This window comes from Hippocampus zosterae, chromosome 2 (genome assembly GCF_025434085.1).
Source record: "Hippocampus zosterae strain Florida chromosome 2, ASM2543408v3, whole genome shotgun sequence".
In the NCBI taxonomy this organism is placed as follows: Eukaryota; Metazoa; Chordata; class Actinopteri; order Syngnathiformes; family Syngnathidae; genus Hippocampus; species Hippocampus zosterae.
The window spans coordinates 11877886-11887724 of record NC_067452.1 but is presented as its reverse complement, the minus strand read 5'-3'; the positions used below and the strand labels follow the sequence as shown (position 1 = coordinate 11887724).

Sequence of the window (9839 nt, the reverse complement as noted above, 5' to 3'; positions counted from 1 at the left end):
TGAGCTTATCCATACTTCTTTCAGTATTTGTTTGTTTTGTTTTTGTTTTTTGCTGTTGTGCTCACACATAGAAAATATTCCACATTTCCTGCCAAACAAGAAAATATCCCAAATCACCTCTAAATAATTTTCCTCTGATTTGTAAATGATCCTCATTAAAACAAAACAAAACAAAAAATAGACTCCCATTTTTACAGGCTTCAAAGGGAGACAGTGCGGACTAATCAGGAGGTTTGCTCAGCTGTGGCACTAATGACACAAATTTGGCCTAACAAGGGAGTGATGCTCTAATTTGTTTATGTTAATGATATGAAACAGTGCCTGTCCTTTTTGTGTATCGGGGAAGGGATCAGTCACATGCTCGTGCTTCCATGCTCTTTTTACCTTCAGGGTTTCATCATCGGCTTTGTTAAGGTGCGACACAAGCCTCACTGAATGCTTTCCGAGGGTTAATTAGCCTAATTGAGATAACCTGGGTGATGAGTTAATGTGATGGAAAAGTCAAGGAGCAACATGAGGCGGAAGTGGGAGTGAAAATGAGTCAACATGATCATAAATATTCCATCCATCCAATGGCAACCAGTTCAGGGTGTACCCAGCTACTGACCCTGGTGAAGATAAAGTGGATTAGAACATGGATGGGTGGATGAGAATAAAAATATAATAAGAAGCCTGGGATTAGAATCAAAGTCACTTTATTAATTATGTCTGATAGTTTTCATCACAATACAGTGTTTGTATTTCTTATGGGTCTCTTATTTGTTTACAGACTTGAAGATTTTGAAATTGACTGTGCTGCCCATCTCAGTTTTGGTCAAACATTTCCACATGATTTGAACTGCACATAAACGCGTAATGCTTTTTGTTTCTTAAAAATCTGGGTTACTGGCTACATAACTGTGCTGCTCTTCAACAATACTGTAAAAAATAAACAAATAAGGCCAAGTGAATAAAATGATTCATCTTTAAAGAGATGGCAGGCATACCTATAGAGACAGTAATGTTACAGCAGTAATATCATTCATTCATAAAAGAGGATAAAGAATACATGCCTCTTTAGTATTGTTCTATTATCAAGTCAAGTACAACTTTATTGTCAAATGTGCTGTTTAATATACTCTTACAGCGGTTTTACCCCCACACCCCTTCCCCCCACCCCACACACACAAACAAATTGACATTTGCACAATGAATCCTAAGACAGTTGTTTCCACTTTTACTTGGACCGACCATCCACACATGAGGAGCAAACAAGCTCAATCACTGTGCACCATCTTGTCACTTGGTGAATTATTGAGAGGTTGGCTGCAAAACACGAGCAAACCAAGCACGGGGAAGACCACTGTGCTCCAGTGTGGTTGAATGTGGTGATAAAATGTGAGATGCATGCTGTGTGGATTCTTGTGTCAGAGTGTGGAGGAGGACTGAGCCACTCCATGGTGACTGTGGAGAACATGTACGTGCCAGACGAGCCAGATGGTATCCTGTTGACCGAGTACATAATGATCCAAATGTTTGAAAAATTACAAAAACAAAAAAGTGATTTAGATGAGGTAATTTATCAGGAGACATTTCATTATTGTCCCTGTAAAAGTCTTACTCAATCTGCTTCACAATTTTATGGTTTAGTGTTCATTCTTCTCATACTGTCTTGTATTTTCAATGCACCAGGTTGGTGCAAACCCACTTTCTTGTAAAATGGTACTTGAGAATGACTCAAATTTTTTTATTTTTTTGGGGGGCGTGGGGGGTGAATATCAAGCAAGTCAAGTCAAGTCAAGTGGCCAACAAATTTCAAGCATGTCCAATCAGGCCATGACTAGGTTCAAGCAAGTCATAAGTCTAGTCATAAAATCTTGCTCAGTAAAACATGTTGTAGTGATTACAAAATACTTTTTTTCACTGATCCCTACTGTCATGATTCGGCTTGGGACCAACAGGCGGCACTGTAGGGCTCCCCCTGCAGTTGGTCATTAGGTAATTCGTGCTTTAAAAGGACTCCCAGCCCCACCACTCATTGTCGGGTCATTGTTTGCTCTCGGGTGTCTTGGCTACTGTCATGTTTGTTTGTTGTTGTCTGCTGCTGTCAGGTTTGTTTCTGTTATTGAGAGTTTTAGCTTCTGCCATGGTTTTGTTTGTTACTTTGGATTTGTTTTGTTTTTGGACTTTGTTTTGGATTTCATTTTCTTGAAATTTTAATACAATTCTTCAAGTACACCCTGCTCCTTCTCCCTCTTCCCTTCTTTTTGGGGTCCACCACCACCTCGCAGCTCCAAAAGTACACTGTTTCAAAAATGTAATGAACATCCATACATCCTTGAATCCATTTCCTAATCCGCTTTATCCTCACAAAGGTGGCGGGGGGTGCTGGAGCCTATGCCAGCTGTCTTTGGGCAGTAGGCAACCGGTCGCCAGCCAATCGCAGGGCACACGCAGACAAACAACCATTCGTGCTCACACTCACACTAGGGACAATTTAGAGTTTTCAATCAGCCTGCCATGCATGTTTTTGGAATGTCGGAGGACCCGGAGAAAACCCATGCAGGTATGGGGAGAACATGCAAACTCCACACAGGAACCGGAATCTAACCCTGCACCTCTGCACTGTGAGGTCGACGCGCAAATCACTTGATCACTGGGCTGCCTGTAATGAACATTTACATTTCAAAAAATTAAATTAAAAATAAATCCTGATAAAATGTCAATACTTAATTTATATGAGGTGGCACACTGTTTAATTTGGTGATAAATACAAAATATGCTGAATGAGGGCCTAAACATGTATAATCGTCAGATTTAAAAGCCACATAGTACATTGTTTCTGGTGTCACTATGTTCCCCAGATCTAAGGGGTAACCGAAAGGCATTAGGGGTGTTCACACGGCACACATTTGCTCCGGTGCTGCACCAATGTATTTTGTTGCGATATATCTTACACCGGAGCAAATTTTGTGGAGTGTTCACACGTACAAAGCCGCTGAGCGTGTTAGCACTGGTGCAGCGCTGGTGCAGCCCCACTTGGGTTCACACGGCAGTTTCTGCAATAACAATAGAAAACAATAAAATAATAAACAATAAAAACAATAGAAAACAAGCTGTTGTGTTGGTTCTTTTTAAAACATACACAACTCATGCAACTACTATACAGGCACATCCTTCTGCTTCTCGGTCTCTGTGCCTTCTGCTTGAGAAGAGTTCAATGACCACCCCCGAAAACGTAAATCAACAATGACTTCAATGACACTCAGAAAAGAAAACATATAATGCGCCAAACAGAAAATCAAGAGAGTAAATCACAAAATAAATTCTATGTGGGGGTTGTGAACACACAACAGAGGAACAAACTACACAAACAACTCCAAGACAGTCCAGTCTCCTACAAAAGGAAAGATGATGTTTCCTTTTGCCTCGCTGAGGTGGGTTAAATTTGCTCTGGAGTAAGCTGTTTTCAGGGGCTACACCAGTGAACTTTGCACGTGTGAACACTCTACTGGGGTAGCCCCGGCGCAGCACCAGAGCAAATGTTGCCGTGTGAACACCCCTATTAACTTTGTGGGTTGTCGCTTTTTGAAGCTGTCAACAAGCATCTTTTCTGTTCCGTGTTGCCAAAATAATGTTCAAGAGCGAGAGGCCTTGAAATATTAGCCTCAGCAAGTGATCACAATTCAAAGACACATTTGCTTTACTAAGCTGTATTTATGCTTTACTTCTGCCTCAGCTCTTTCAAGCTCTCTGTTTACAAGGTCGGCTGTGAACCCCATCTTGCGTGGCTTTAAAATTTGCTCTCTTTCTTTGGGATTCCAGTGAAGAAACATGGCAACAGTTCACGCTAATGAAATGAGCTCATGTCTCCAGTTAGAGCAAACCTAAGGCACATAAAAGCATTGCAACAAGAACATTGAGGTGGTATTTCTGGACGCATGTCAATTCATCTTTGTCCATTGCAATGAATGGTAATGCTATGAATCCATTCCAGCCACCACCCACCCCCAAATGTTTTCATGGTATTATTAATAACAAAAACAGCACTCTGTAATGTTGTGCTTTATACAACCCGTCTGTAATTACATAATTAAATAGGATGTGAAATACAGTTTTGCCACATTTTGCTACACTCAAATCTTATTATGTTTTGCTGCTACTATTTACTTTGCTGCACCTGGCCACCTGGGGTAGGTGTAACACAATACTCGACATGGAGCACATCTTAGCTCCTCAGTATGCTGCAGTAATTTTGAGAACTCCTGTATTGTCATAGTTCGACATTCCTGCATTCAATACACCTACTCATTGTTCAGTTGAGGTGGAGCCTATCCCCCATTAGTCACTCTTTTTATTTAAGGGTGGATTACAAGATCTGTGTGCCTTGTAACCCACGAGTGGATAAATCCAAGATAAGTCACGACGCGATTCAATGCTGCCATTTCTTTTCTTTCTCTCGGTGCCATCCAGCATACATGTCCCAACTGTAATAATTGTGTAACCGAAATCAGAAGTCATTGGCTGTGTCCAAATTCACTGGGTGAGTCCTCCGAAGGCCTCATTTTCTGGCGCATTATTCAGCTACGTGATTTCACTTCAGACACAACTGTACTGGAAGTGGTTTCCAAATTCTAGAAAATCACCTCATGGAAAGTTCAATAATTTTCATGAATTTTCTTCTTTTATTTTATCTTGTCCAATGAGGTCCTCATTCTTTTCTCCTTCAACAGTCATTAGTGCGTATAGACAAACAACCGTTTGCACAAACGCTTGCATCGATGGGCAATTTAGTGTCTTCAGTTAAACTCACATAGGGAGTACATGCAAACTCCACACAGGAAGGTGGAGTCAACATTTAAACCCCAAATCTCAAAAGTGTGAGAGCAATTTACACTAATTAGTATCTAGTGAGGATCAAGCGGTTAGGAAGATGAATGAATGAATGAATGAATGAGTATCGGTGTTTTGGCTCACCCCTTGAGCAATGGATTGAACACAAATAGAGCAGCATGGAGAAAGACAACAGTACTCACAGTCACATATTCTTTATCCTGTGCAATGAATGACAGATGTTAGTGTTGTACTGATGAGCTGAGAAATGAGGTGTCCCAATGATAAAGGGTGAGATGTGCAGTGATGGCTGTTTTAAAGGGATAGTTGTAACACTCTCAGTTTGAACAATCAGAATATAGCTCTGGTGATGCCATCAATACAGTCCAGGCCGACTTCTAAATTGAGCTCAATGATGAATCCTTATGTCTCTGAGTTGAAAATTAATCGTTCGGGAGAACCCCCCCCCCACACCCCCCCTCCAAAAACCATTTCAGGAAAATTTTTGCATAGTCTCCATTGGATTGCAAATACAATTGTTTTCGCCTACATACTGTAAGTTAATGGTTGCTTCTCGATTATTCATTAAAATACATCCATATATCCAGTAGTATGGATCTTTTTAAAGAGGAATAATTTAATTATTATATCCATCCTGAAAAACTGTTACGCCTCACACTGGTACTGGAGGCGGTTGAAACAGCATCCCTCTTTGTATTTGAAGTTAATTTACATATAGCCTGTGACAGTGTTGCAGTACTCCGAGTGTATGTCATTTATAGCAGACAAACGGGTATGACATCTCTTGCACAATATACTGCTGAGTTACACTTGCTCAAACAAAAAGTGTGACAATTCACCTGGGCCCTAGAAGAAATTAAACTTGTATCTCAATGCATGAATTTGTCACGTAGCAAGGTGGTGGTAGACCCAAAAAAAGCAGGCAGGAGCAGGGTGAACTTGACGAATTATATTTAATAAAACAGAGAAAACTGATTCCAAAACAAACAAAGTGCTAACAACCAAAACTAATCCAAAGTAGTAAAACAAAAGTATGACTGTGGTAAAAAACTAACAGGAACAGAACCATGACAGAAACTAACATGACAGTTGCAAGCAAACAGCAAACAAACGAACATGACAGTAGCAAGAGCAAACAGTAACAATGACCCAACACTGACTGTTCGGGCAGGAGTCCTTTTATACGCTAATTACCTAATGACCAACAAGTGTGCAACTGCAGGGGGAGCCCTACAGTGCCACCTGTTGGTCCCAAACCGAATCATGACAGTACCCCTCCCTCAAGGGACAGATCCCAGACGTCCCAAAGTTGTCCAGAAGGCTTGCCTCGCTGGGGAACGGGAACTAAAAGCGACGGCAACCTTTGCCTCGCCAGAGAACAGGAACAAAAGCGACGGCGACCTTCGCCTGGCCGCAGATTCAGGAACAAAAGTGACGGTGACCTTCACCTCGCCAGGGAACAGGAACAAGAGCGGCGGCAATCCTTTGGCTGGGCGTTGCCTGACGTGGACGGAGCTCGACGTAGCGGGGGACATAGGACAGCCGGATTTGAACGGGAGCTCGGCCTGACGTGGGCGTGGATGTGGCACGGCTCGTCGTCGACATGAATGTGACTCAGCTCGAACAGACACGTGACGAGCCTCAGCCCACCGAAGACGCGGCTTGACGAGACGAAAACAGGACAGCCGCATCACCAGCGCTGCCTGAAAAGGAAAAGGGTGTCGGCCGCAGACGCGCTCCGCCAGGCACATGGTGGAATAGGGACCGGTCCTTAGTACCTGCGGGGTCCAGCGGTCGGGTCATTCTGTAACGTAGCAAGGTGATGGTGGAACCCAAAAAAAGCAGGCAGGAGGGAGGAGCAGGGTGAACTTGACGAATTATATTTAATAAAACAGAGAAAACTGAATCCAAAACAAACAAAGTGCTAACAACCAAAACTAATCCAAAGTAGTAAAACAAAACTATGACTGTGGCAAAAAACTAACAGGAACAGAACCATGACAGAAACTAACATGACAGTTGCAAGCAAACAGCAAACAAGCGAACATGACAGTAACAAGAGCAAACAACAAAAGGGCAGGAGTCCTTTTATACGCTAATTACCTAATGACCAACGGTGTGCAGCTACAGGGGGAGCCCTACAGTGCCACCCGTTGGTCCCAAACTGAATCATGACAGAATTAAGTTGTGAGTCTTTGAAAAGTAACTTCTGTAAAGTTGACCTTTGGTTGGTTGGGGTCTTGTTGACATGTGCGTGTATGTGTGTGAGTGTGTGAGTGTGTGAGTGTGTGTGTGTGTGTGTGTGTGTGTGTGTGTGTGTGTGTGTGTGTGTGTGTGTGTGTGTGCGTGCGTGCATGTGTGTGCATGCACGCATGAGTGCCTGCGTGTGTCTCCGCCTCCTCTCCCTCCGCAGCTCACATGGAGGCGACAGAGTCCCTCTCATTTCCAAAACAGCCATCCCCTACCACTATGTCGCCCCCCCCCCCCTCCCCTCCAACGCACACGCACACACAGACATTAAGGATGCGGCACAAGACAGCAGCAGCGCGTGTTCAAAGGCGATAACTACTGAGGCCTCTCATTTGAATTAGCACAGAGCGTAGGACCAAACAGACAAAGAAACACCAGAAAACATGAGCACACACACACACACACACCTGCTCTCATCCTGTGGCTCTTGTGCTGACTTGCGGACAATGATTAGCGGATTAATCCAAGGAGGCCACTCGCTTATGCATTCAAGCTTTGCGTCGTCAGCTACGAGTTTTTGTTCCTCGAATGGATTCGAGCCGCTGCAACCTTCCAACATCAAAGTGAGAAAACGAGAAGAGCAGTTGTGAGGGAGAGATGCCGCTGGCTGTCTTCACGGAAAAGGAAACGTAACATTATTTCTGGTCTACTTAACCGTAGCCATCCCCATCCTCATTCTGGCCCACCGCATGTTTCACACCTGGCTGCTTAAATGTGCCACACAGGCCTGAAAATGTCCGCTGAGAGGTGAATAGCAACGAGGTTCAAGCACATGCACCCAGGTGACCTCTGTCATTCGGACTCCACGTTGCCCCCATGGAGAGCATCGCAAGCTCGTCAGAAAATACTTCCGTCACATGCAAACGCTTTTAAAACCCTTCCTGATGGGCTCAAGGACCGCAACATTTCTTCCAAGCACCCATAAAAAGAAACTGGGATGACAGAAAGCATTATGCATTTCATTATTATTCAATTACATTATGTCACAATACATTTTGCACTTTGTGTGCTTCAGTGTTTGCCCAAATGCTTCTGCGTGTATTAAAATATTTGCATGTGCTGAATATCTGACATGTTAAGTATCTTACATAGTTGTAAGACTTACAACTATGAATCAATTTCTAACACATTTGTGGGTGTCTTGTACAAATCTTTTTGCTATCTATCTATCTCCATTTTACATACCTTTGAATGAACTCATAATATACCTCTCCAATGAAATACAATTTGACATGTATCTGCATAGCTATAAGTGGAAGCATTTGGTTAGGTTCAATTTGATTTCATCTTTTATATCAAAAATGATTTTCTGATTCACATCAGTTTGTTGCACCCCAAAATATCTATCTATCAATCTATCTATAGCCTGCGAGTGGCCGAAGACCAGTCCGAGGTGAACCCTGCTTCCTGTCTAGTTATCTAGATTATGCTCCGGCTCATCCCTAACGAGAACAGCTACTATGGAAAAGGATGGCAGGTGATACTAGCCGGGCTCCAATTAGGCTACCTCCAATTGTGACAAAATATGTGCAATCTTCTCCTCTTTGCGCCATCCAAAATCACTATTGCTTGTTTATTTTGCTGTCAGATTGCTGTGATGCTATTGTGATGATTCGTTCAGGGCCCCTCTCATATACGGTGCACAGCCAATGGGGAGTCAAATGGAGCACTTTTGGAACATTTTAGAGTCCTGTGGTTGCAGCCACAACCATCAGTAATTGCATATGTTGGGAGGAAGATTGTATGCCTTCAGGGCACTATCGATGTTGCAACACTGCAGGTCATATGTCAGTGAGTTCAGGGTGTGAGGAATATTTACCGAATGCACTGTGTCAATTGTATGGCTCATAATAAGGTGGAACTGTGAGGGAAGGAAAAGATACGGAAAAAAAGCAGAGGTGGAGTGGAGGGAGGGAGGCCTTGTCATCCTAACGGTGACTGAGAGTTTTATATGCATGCTTTTTTGAAACGATCGAATTAAACATTGCTGCCAATCACCGGCGCATGAATGGTGTGGGTGTCTACGTTCAGGGTAACCTTTCCCAAAACGAGCACCTACACAACTCACAAATGAGATCATCTGATTGAGACTCTTCCCTCCATTTTCTAATTAGATTGAGAGAGCTGAAGCGCCAGGGACAGCAGATGACAATGGAAGTAAGTGCCCATCAGCAGGGACACCTATTCGACTCGCACCTCAAAATATCTTTGAATAGCCACAGGAGGGTGGCATGTTATGAACAAATAAGGATGATAGACATGTTATTATTATGCAAATTGACGAAATATGAGGTACGTTACACACCTAATACAATCCAATGTAAGGGTTCTATAGGTCACAGTTGATAGATGAACAAAGGTCATGATCATTTTGTGGCCAACTAAGTGAAGTGGGAAATGTTTTTGATGATCTCTCAACAAATCTCCAACAAATTGCCACAGCACATGGGCTGAGCATTGACTGACAACGATAAACGCCCACAATGGACCAAACAAGAAAAAAGAACAATCATCAAGTGTTTTTGTTTCAGAGGGAAATGGCCCTCTCTAGTTTTGTAATTTATAAAATCCTAGTACACAGTAACATAATTAAATACAGTGCAAAGCACTAAGCAGGTTCCGTATCATGATTTAATGCTGCAATCCAGTTTGTTGTGTTGCTCCTTCTGGTGTGCCTGCCTTGGCCACTGGGGGGCATTACTGTGTAGTTATGCAGATACAAACAAATAAGAATAACTTATTCTTCTACTGATACT

General features: G+C 42.8%; 1 long non-coding RNA gene across 2 annotated transcripts; it reads right to left on the bottom strand.

The window, feature by feature from the left end:
- Window positions 1–5767: 5767 nt before the first annotated feature.
- On the bottom strand, window positions 5768–7944 carry LOC127595404 (uncharacterized). Of its 2 annotated transcripts, XR_007961261.1 has the most exons (3): window positions 7491–7944; window positions 6276–6637; window positions 5768–6194 (listed from the first exon to the last, which is right to left on the bottom strand). It is a non-coding gene; the product is annotated as an uncharacterized LOC127595404 (long non-coding RNA). The 2 variants fall into 2 exon arrangements; XR_007961260.1 differs by lacking the exon at window positions 7491–7944 and having other exon boundaries at window positions 6276–6899.
- Between the last annotated feature and the right edge of the window lie 1895 nt (window positions 7945–9839).